We start from the raw sequence: 9,782 nt of genomic DNA on the forward strand, positions 1-9,782 counted from the left end.
TTGAAGAGCCTCTTTCCCAGGTACGGGCTGGGGTGAACTCTGCCCTGAAGCAGCAGCTCCAACTCTGTAGCCAGGGGGGGCCTGCCAGGGTGCTGTGTACATATAACCACGTGGTGATTTGCAGAGCTGAGCTGCAGAGGCCTCTGAGCACTTGTGATAGAAACTATACTGCAGGGGCTTCCCTGGGGGCGCAGTGGTTGAGAATCCGCCTGCCAGCGCAGGGGACACGGGTTCGAGCCCTGGTCCGGGAAGATTCCACATGCCGCGGAGCAACTAAGCCCGTGCGCCACAACTACTGAGCCTGCGCTCTAGAGCCCGTGAGCCACAACTACTGAAGCCCACGTGCCACAACCACTGAAGCCCGTGTACCTAGAGCCCATGCTCCTCAACAAGAGAAGCCACCGCAATGTGAAGCCCACGCACCGCAACGAAGAGTAGCCCCCGCTCGCGGCAACCAGAGAAAAGCCCGCGCGCAGCAATGAAGACCCAACGCAGCCAAAATAAATAAATAAAATAAAATAATAAAATAAAAAAAATAAAAAAAAAAAGAAACTATACTGCGGGGCTGGAGGAGACCACCCCCTGCTGGGCTTCTAAACGCGTGTCTCCGTCCTGGTGGCCTCTGGCCCCATCTTGCAGGAGCTGCTGAGGCAGGAGCTGCAGCTGAACTCAGGGTACAGTCTTTACCTAAACTCCCTGGAGAGCTCAGGCACCATTCCAACCCTGCCCTCCAGGCCTTTGCTGTGGACACATCACATCTGGGGACTTCCGGAGAAGTGGTTTATCATTTTCATGTGAGAATTCTGCCTTCTACAGCGATACCATTAGGGGTCCCTTGGCAGGGTCTTGGGATCCCCTTACTCTACACTGATGGAAATAGTGGGTGTAACCCCGATGTCCCTGTGGTCTCAGAAGCCTGAGAGTACACACGAGGCATGTGGATGTTGCTGCTTGAGTGACCACAATCCTAGCCCCCCGTGGGGGAGTGCAGCCACTTGCCTTCTCACATATTCTCCAAGCATGTTCTTCTGCTCCAGCTTCCTCTCCCTCCCCATAGCCTCTCTCCCCTGTTCCCCCATGACTGGTGGCTGCCCTGAGCCTCACCATGGGCCTCGCAGGCTGGGGGCTGGAAAGTAAGTCTGGGGCTGGAGAGTAAGTCTATCTCCGGTCGTGTGTCACACTCAGCCACCAGGGCACAGAGACCAATTCATCTTTTCTTTTTTTTCTTTTGGTCATGCAGCACGGCTTATGGGATCTTAGTTCCCCACCCAGGGACTGAACCCGGGCCCTCAGCAGTGAAAGCATGGGGACCTAACCACTGGACTGCCAGGGAATTCCTGAGACCAGTTCATCTTTAACAAGCCCAGCCCCTCTGGTCCCTGGCCCAGCGCCTCACACCCACACCTCATCGGGGGTCAGACGTTGTGTGCAAGGCCACCCTCCAGTCCCTTCTGCTGACCTAACACCTTTCTCCTCCTTCCCCCAAATCAGTCTCCACCCAGGTCGCTCGGAGCTGGGTGGTCTATGCAGCTGCCCCAGCCCACCTACCCTGCCAATAGTCAGTGTCTCACCTCCCTTTTGGCCCAGCTAGAACATTCCCCTGACCTATCCTTCATCCTGACCTTCAGTACAGGTGATGGGGATGGGTCATCTGAAAAGGGACCAGAAGTAGGGGAGATGGGAGGGCCCATGGCTGCCCAAGCTCCATGCTCACTCCCAGAAGTACATGTTGGGGCTTCTCGAAGGGCAGGAATGCAACGGGACCCTTCCCAGAGTTGCTCATCCAGCCTGGCCTGCTACCCTTTACCTCCCAATACCTCCCCCTGAAAGGCCCCCCGCTTGCCCTTTGGTAATTGTGGTAGGCAGAATTCTGAGATGTTCCCAAGATTCCCCAACCTGGTGTACACACCCTGCATAATGCCTGGGACTGTGAATATGATGCATATGACTCATGACAAGTCATGTTTGATGGTACAGTTGACTTCAGATAGGAGATTATCCGAGTGGCCTGAGCTCTTTATTTTATTTTTATTATTTATTTATTTTTGGCCGCGCCACACAGCATGCAGGATCTTAGTTCCCCGACCAGGGACTGAACCCGTGCCCCCTGCAGTGGAAGCCCAGGGTCTTAACCACTGGACCACCAGGGAAGTGCCGCCTGAGCTCTTTAAAAGCAGAGTTTTCTCTGGCTGGTGGCAGAGGAAGTCAGAGATTCAAAGCGCAAGAAGGATTTGATGTGCCATTGTTGGCTTGAAGTTGGAGGGGGACCATGTGGAGAAGAATGTCGGTGGCCTCTAGGCGCCTAGTACAGCCCCCAGCTGACAACAAGCAAGGAAATGGGGACCTCACTCCTACAGCTGCAAGGACGGAATCCTGCCAATGCCTGCCAAACAATAAGGATGAGCATGGAAGCAGATGGCTCCCAGAGCCCCCAGAAGAGAACTCAGCCTGGCCAACACCTGATTTCAGCATTCGAGACTCTGGACTTCTGACCTACAGACCCGTGAGCTAATAAGTGACTATTGTTTTAAGCCACTTAGTTTGCGGTCGTTTGTTGTGCGGCAATAGAAGACTCCTACAGCAATGGATTTGTCTTTTTGTCAATCAACAATTTATTTGATTGGCAAGTCCTGGCAACAGGAGATGAGAAGAAAATGAAAGGAAACTAAAGTGATCGTGGACTACCAATAACTGGGAAAGCAGATTTCAAACTGAATACGGTGTCACGTGGCTTGATACACACACACACACACACACACACACACACACACACACGGGATTCTCAACTGGAGGTGACTCTGCTCCCCAGGGGATACTTGGCAACGTCTGGAGACATTCCTGGTTGTCACAACTTGAGGGATCTGCTGGCATCTAGTGGGTAGAGCCCAGGGATGCTGCTAAGATCCTTCAAGGCCCAGGACAGCCTCCCACAGCCAAGAAATATCTGGCCCTGGCCCAAAATGTCAGTAGGGCAGAGGTTCACACACACACACGCGCGCGCACACACACACACACACACACACACACACTACCAGCCACTATGGAGAGACAGCGTAGCATAAGGGCCAAGTGCACCATCAGGTGCCAGTCCTACCTGTGTGATCTTTAGCAAGACTCAGGGTCTCTGGGACCAGCTGTAAAATGGGGCTAAGGAAAGCACCTACCTGCTGGAAGTAAATGTTAATGTACGGAGTGCACAGAACAGCAAAGTCGACTAACTCGAGTGGTTATGAAACAGGAGGGAAGGGGGCAGGGCACCCTTTGAAAGAATGACGTAGCCCAAGGACATGACATAACCTGATTAGAACCAAATGGTTCAAGATGGCGGACAAGTCGACTTCCACTAGACGTTGAGCCTCAGTATACCTCACTGTAACACATCAGCACGCTAAATGACACACCTACAGGCACCATGACAGTTCCAAGGCCGACCATAAGGATCAAAAAGTGGGCGGTGGCCCAATTCCTGGAAATCCCCGCCCCTTCCTGAAATAGCTGAAATACTCCTCCCACTCATTAGCCTATGAAATTACCCACCCCTATAAAAACTGACAACCCCATACCCTGGTGCCTTTTCTCACCTTCTGAGGTGGCCCATGCTCTTTCCGTGGAGTGTGTTTCTCTCTAAATAAATCCACTTCTTACCTATCACTTTGTCTCTCACTGAATTCTTTCTGCATTGAGACGTCAAGAACCTGAGCTTCATTAAGTCCTGAAACCAGGTGTACGGCCTCAGTTGGAAGAGCGTGGGTTTTGGCCGGGTTCAAGTCCCAATCAGGGTTTTGGCCGGGTTTAAGTTCCAGCCTCATGGGTTCAAGTCCCAATCTGAGGTGCACGGTTTCAGTTACAGGAAATGTCTAAAGGGTTATCCTTACGTCAAAGGAGCTGGGGAAACTTTGGTTTACTTCTCTATATTGTCCAAATTTTACATAATGGACATATTTGACTTTCTTAATTTGGGGGGAAAAGGGGAAAAAGAAACTGAGGGACATTCTACAAAGCAAGTGGCCTGTACTCTTCAAAAACATTAAGGTCTTAAAAAACAAAGTAAGGCCGAGGATGGTTCCAGATTAAAGACTGAAGAGCCCTAACAACCAAATGTGAGGCGCGATCCCAGTTCACTGGGACAATCAGAGACACGAAAGGGGACAGCGTATCAGATCCCAGGGTTGCATCAGTGTTGGCGTCACTGTTACCAGGCCTAAATTTGGTAACTGTACCACGGTTGTGTAAGAAATGTCATTTTTCTTAGGAGATGCATGTTGAAATACTTAAGAGGGAAGGGTCATGACCTATGTAACTTCCTGTCAAATGGTTCAGAAAAAAATGCATGTGTGTGTATGTGTGTGTGTGTGTGTGTGTGTGTGTGTGTGTGTGAGAGAGAGAGAGAGAGAGAGAGGGAGAGAGAGCAAATGGGGCAAAATGTTAACTACTGGTGAATCTGAGTGAAGAGTATATGGATTTTTTTTTTAAATAAATATATATATATATTTTTGGCTGTGTTGGGTCTTCGTTGCTGCACGCCGGCTTTCTCTAGTTGCGGCAAGCGGGGGCTACTCTTCGTTGCAGTGCGTGGGCTTCCCATTGCGGTGCCTTCTCTTGTTGCAGAGCACAGGCTCTAGGTGTATGGGCTTCAGTAGTTGCGGCACACAGGCTCAGTAGTTGTGGCTCGCAGGCTCTAGAGCACAGGCTCAGTAGTTGTGGCGCACGGGCTTAGTTGCTCCGTGGCATGTGGGATCTTCCTGGACCAGGGCTCGAACCCGTGTCCCCTGCATTGGCAGGCGGATTCTTAACCACTGTGCCACCAGGGAAGCCCCCTAGATGGATGTTCGTTGTACTTTTCTTGCAGCTTTTCTGAAGGTTTCCTGATTGTCAAAAACAAAAAGAAGGGAATTGCCTGGCTGACAGCCGCGGGTTCAATCCCTGCTCGTGGGGGAACTAAGCTCCCGCAAGCCAGCCGCCTGGTGGGGCCAAAAAAGAAAAAAAAGAAAAAGGCCTCTAACAAGGTACCCCTCCTTCAGGCACCAAGCGGCCTGGTCCAACGTTACATCTGCTGCCTCATTACCCAGTAGTGCCAAGGTCCATTTACAGTCTACTGGATAAGTCAACTGGATTCTACTCATACAACAGAACATCGTGGGTATTGAACGAATGGGAACAAACCGCAGCTCCAGCAACCACCGGGAGGCCTCCGGACACAGCCGCAAGATTCCATTGATGATTAAACAACAACAACCCCAGGCAAAATGAACACAAACTGTTTTGGGCTACGTACCTGGGGGTAAACCTCAGAGAAAGGCAAGGAAGTGGTTACCGTAAAGGTCAGCATTGCGCTTACCTGGGGAGGGGTCACCTGCGAGGACACATTGGGGGGTTCTGCAAGGCGGATTTTCTTACCTTGAGTGGTAGTTACGCGGGGACGCATTTTATACTTATTCAAATACACACATAACAGCTGTAAACGTCCCACCAGGAACCCCACTTCGTGTGAGCTGCGCGTTGAGCATCTGGGACCTGCCGCTGAGCGGAGGGCGCTGAACGTACTCCGCCGGCCAGGAGGGGCCCGGGCGGGGCGGGGCCAGGGTGGGAGGTGGGGGATGGGGGATGGCTGCAGGAATCAGGGCTGAGCGGGGAGGAGGGTGGGGAGGATCGGCCCCGCCCAGCTCTGGCGGGATGCGGTCCGGGGCGTCCCCTGCTGGTGGCCACTGGGAGTAAGGCTTGTAGAAGAGCGGGCTCCCCGGCCCACCGAATGCCTACTTCCCCTTTCTGCACCTTTGTCGCTGTCACTCCTTCCCCCTCCAGTGCTCACGACCTCTTCCTGGGCTTCACCTCAGCAAAAGCTGAACTCAGACTCACCTTTCTCAGGGAGCCTTTCCCGATCAAGGCCACCCAACTCTGACCACTCCTTCCCCCATCGTCCTTTCTTTGAGGTTGGAGCACATTTAATTTGCATGTACTTTCAGCGGGCTAGTCAGCATCGCCTTGTTTCACGGACGTTTGGTGACGGTGATGAAGACCACGGCTGGCATCTACTGAGGGCCTCCTACCTGCGGGCACTGTGCTGACAGCTCCAGGCACCTGCTGCCCCCCTCCCCCCAAGCATCTTCATTCATGGATGTGGTCAGTCCTTCGGCGTGCATTTATTAAGCACCTACTCTGTGCCACTCTCTGAGGCCACAGGAAACAAAGTCAGTGGCCACTGCTCCCAGGGGTTCACAGTCAGGGTGGGGCGGGGGGAATAGCCAGGTGTTGCTGAGGGGGTGTGATGGGAGTTCTAAGAGAGGCCACAGAGCATCATGGGGGCCAATGAGTGGGGAAGAGGGTGAAGCCGGCTCTGGTGGTGAGCAGGGAGGTGCCCTGGAGGTGTCCAGGCTAGGCAAGATGTGCACAGGCCCAGGGCCTGCTGGGAAAAGGCCACAGGTCAAGGAGCCAGTCAGAGAGAGTTGGGTCTGCCTTGCACGAGTTGTTACATGGTCTCTGAGAGCCGTCAGGGGCTCTGTAGAGGCAGATGGAGGAGGAAACCCAGAACAGGAGGCTGCCTGCCACCCGCTTCCACCCTAAGCCAGCACTCTAGGCCTGGGGCCTGACAGCCCCGAGAGGGTCAGAGTTCAGATGCCCTCCATTCGGCCAGAGTATGTTGAACACCTACTATGTTGGGCTGCCTGACCAGGGAGGATGAGTGAGTCCTGGACTTTGCCCTCAAGGAGTCTGGGATCAGCACAAGGATAAGATAAGCTCGCAGAGCTCTCAACCCTGCACTGAATGAGATAAGGAGGCAGTGGGAGAGGCCCACGGAGCTGGTGCAGGTAGAGGAAGGGGAGCAGATCCTTCAGTCATGGGAGGGTCATCCCAGCTGGGCCTCAGCCAAGGGGATGGGGGCCCAGGGATCTGGAGCTGACAGGGCAGTGAGAGCAAAGCTGCACGTGGGAAGGGGCAAGGGAAAGAGCAGGGGGCTGAACGCTTGTCGGCCGCGCAGAGTCCTCGGAGGGAGAAAAGGTCGACTTGCTCTGTGACTTTCGCAAGACGCTCACCCTTTCTGAGCCTGAGTTCTCATCTCCCAAACAAGTTCACAACAGTTACCTCACAAGGTTGCCGAGATGATTCCAGGCGATTGATGTATGCAAGCACCCAGCAAGCAGAAAGGGCTCAAGAACCAGTTCCTGTTACTAAGCAATTTGGACTTTATTCCTAGGTCTGTGTTTTCAGGGTTTAAATTCTAAATTTTTAGCAGCAGAAACCTTTTTATTCAAATGAAAATGCTCCCAGAACCCCATGTTATAAAAACCAGGCAGGAACGAGGCTATTGTGGGAAGCTGGAGCAGTGGTGGGGGCCGCCGTTCTGTCCACGGCTGGGCCAGGGCAGCCTGGGGAGACGAGACTGGGAAGAGAGGAGAACGGGGCGAGCGGAGGGGAAGGCTGGCTCAGGGTCCCTGTCCGGGGTGGCGGAGGGGCTCCAGCACAGACTGGAACCCAGGGTCCTTGGCTCCCCTTGGCCACACTGGACGTTGGTGGTGCTTCCTCAGGGTGCAAGATGGAGGCTCAGGGTCTGTTCAGACATTTATCGAGCACACACCTGGGCTCGGCTTGGGCTGGGGGCTGAGCCTAAGGTGGTAGGGAGAACGGAAACCCTGGGAGAATGCAGTGCTTGGGGGAAGCACAGGGTACTGGGGGTGCCCGGCCAGGCACTTACGATCAAGTGGGCTTTAAGAAGGCTTCCTGGAGGCAGCAGGTGCTTGGGCAGAGCTTGGAACGGTTAGTAAGAGTGAACCTGGCAAAAAAGCTGGGAAGGGTGTTCCAGGCAGAGGGAACCGCATGGACTAAGCACAGAGGCATGCTGCAGCACAGTCGGTACAGGTGGAGACCTAAAGCAGTTCATGCTCACAAGTGGGAAAATGGAAAGGTGGGAATGGGACAGAAGGGAGCTGGGCTTTGAGTGTTGCACTGTGATAGCAAGTCTTCAGTGCCCACCAGACATCCCCAGCCCCACCCCTTCCCCCGCACGTCCTGGAGGCTGGCATTGAGGCGAACATACCTGTGACCTATGGAATTGGCAGCCAGAGGGGAGACGAGAGCACTGGCTGTCAATTCATAGGTCAGAGCCCTGTGCACTCGGTCTTGGCAGCCTGCTGACAGCCCACCACCCTTTGCCATCCTGGGCCTGGGAGCATGGCCATGGGGGTCCCTGCTGGTCTGTTGGGCAGCAGCCGCCTCTCCTCCTCTGTGGACACTGGCCCCCACCCCAGATAACAGCAGCCCCACTGGAACTTGTGGGCACTTCCACATGGAGTTGCTGTTACAGGGGGTGGGAACCTACCGGAGGCCTGGGCCCTGCCTACCTGGCATCTCCCCTCGGGCAGAGGTCTGGGGAGTATAGCATGACCACCCACCTGAGCCCCTTGGGTCATCATGGCCCCAGGTCTGTGGTCTTTTTATTGAGGCTCCTTATCATCCAGGCCCACACCCGGAGTCTGATGCCAGCACTGCTTCTCTGGGCGAAGTCCAGTCTCAACCCCAGATCTGCTCATAAAGCCGGGAGTGGCTCGCATTTACAGCTCCTGGGCAGCCTTTGCCCGTTCTGACACCCGCACACCCTCTCTCCCCAAGTTCCTTGTTTCCTCGTTTCTTTCCCAACCAGACCTGGGCCCCAGTTTCAGGTTTGGCCACTGTGGCCTCCATTCTCTGCCCTTTGCCCACCATTCTTGCTGCAGCCGCAGGGCAGAGGGACAGTGAGGGACAGCTGGGCACCTGTCCATCTCCAGGGACCTCTGAATGCCCAGATTCCTGAGGATGGCCCCAGATACGAAGCAGAGATGAGACAGAAAGGAGAAGGGTGGTGGGAGAAGTAGAGACAGAGAAAGTGGGAGAGTGAGACAGAGAGGCCTAGAGAGAAAGAGATGAGAGGGGTAGGCAGAGAACTGGAAAGGGACAGAGGAGAGAGTGGTAGGGGGAAAAGGGCAAGAACAGGGAACTGGAAAAGATGCTGATACACAAACCTGCCACAGAATGCTAAGAACAGGGCTATAAGCAACTGGCAATCTGGAAGAGCACTTAGCACCTCAGTGGCCTGAGAGCCAGCAGGGTCCTGGGAGCTGGGTGACCTTGAGCAAGTGGCTTAACCTCTCTGAGCCGCTGCTGGTTCCTCATATGCAAATCAGGGCTTGTGAGGCCATCCTGGCCTGCGCTGTTGGGAAGCCACCTTCCCTTCAACCTTTGAGTCTGTCCCCTCAGTGGGGAGAGGAAGGAGGTGTTGTCTGGGGTCCCTGAGCTGGCCCAGGACCCCTGGGGGAACAGACCTTTCTCCTGCAAAATGCGTTCTCATCCCCACCAGACAGGCTCTGGCCCAAGAGACTGGCCCAAGTTACAATGCCAGTCCTGCTGAGGCCTAGGGGATACTTTGGAGACCCCAAATTGGGCTATGTTCCCCTTTCCCAGCAGTGGAAACCGGCCCTGACAGGCAAAAGAGGCTGCCCAAGGTCACAGATCAGGGCCTTGGGGATGCATCCTGCCCGGCAACCTCCCTGAAGTGGTGTCCCCCCTTTTGGGATGCAGTCAAGGTGAGGTGAGGGCAGGAGTCCTCTGCCTGGGAGGATGTGCCTGTGAATGAAGACACTTTAGTTGGTGGCCCCCAACCCCTACCCCAAAAGCCCAGCAGGCCCTTCCGAAGACCCCCAGGCAAGACTAGGTACCTGGTCTGGCAGAGGCAGTAGCAGCAGCAGAGATGCTGCCACTCAGTCAGGAGTCCTGACCCCCTTACCCCACGGGTGGAAACTGAGGCCCAGGGC

Source organism: Balaenoptera musculus, chromosome 8 (assembly GCF_009873245.2).
Source record: "Balaenoptera musculus isolate JJ_BM4_2016_0621 chromosome 8, mBalMus1.pri.v3, whole genome shotgun sequence".
NCBI classification, from domain to species: Eukaryota; Metazoa; Chordata; class Mammalia; order Artiodactyla; family Balaenopteridae; genus Balaenoptera; species Balaenoptera musculus.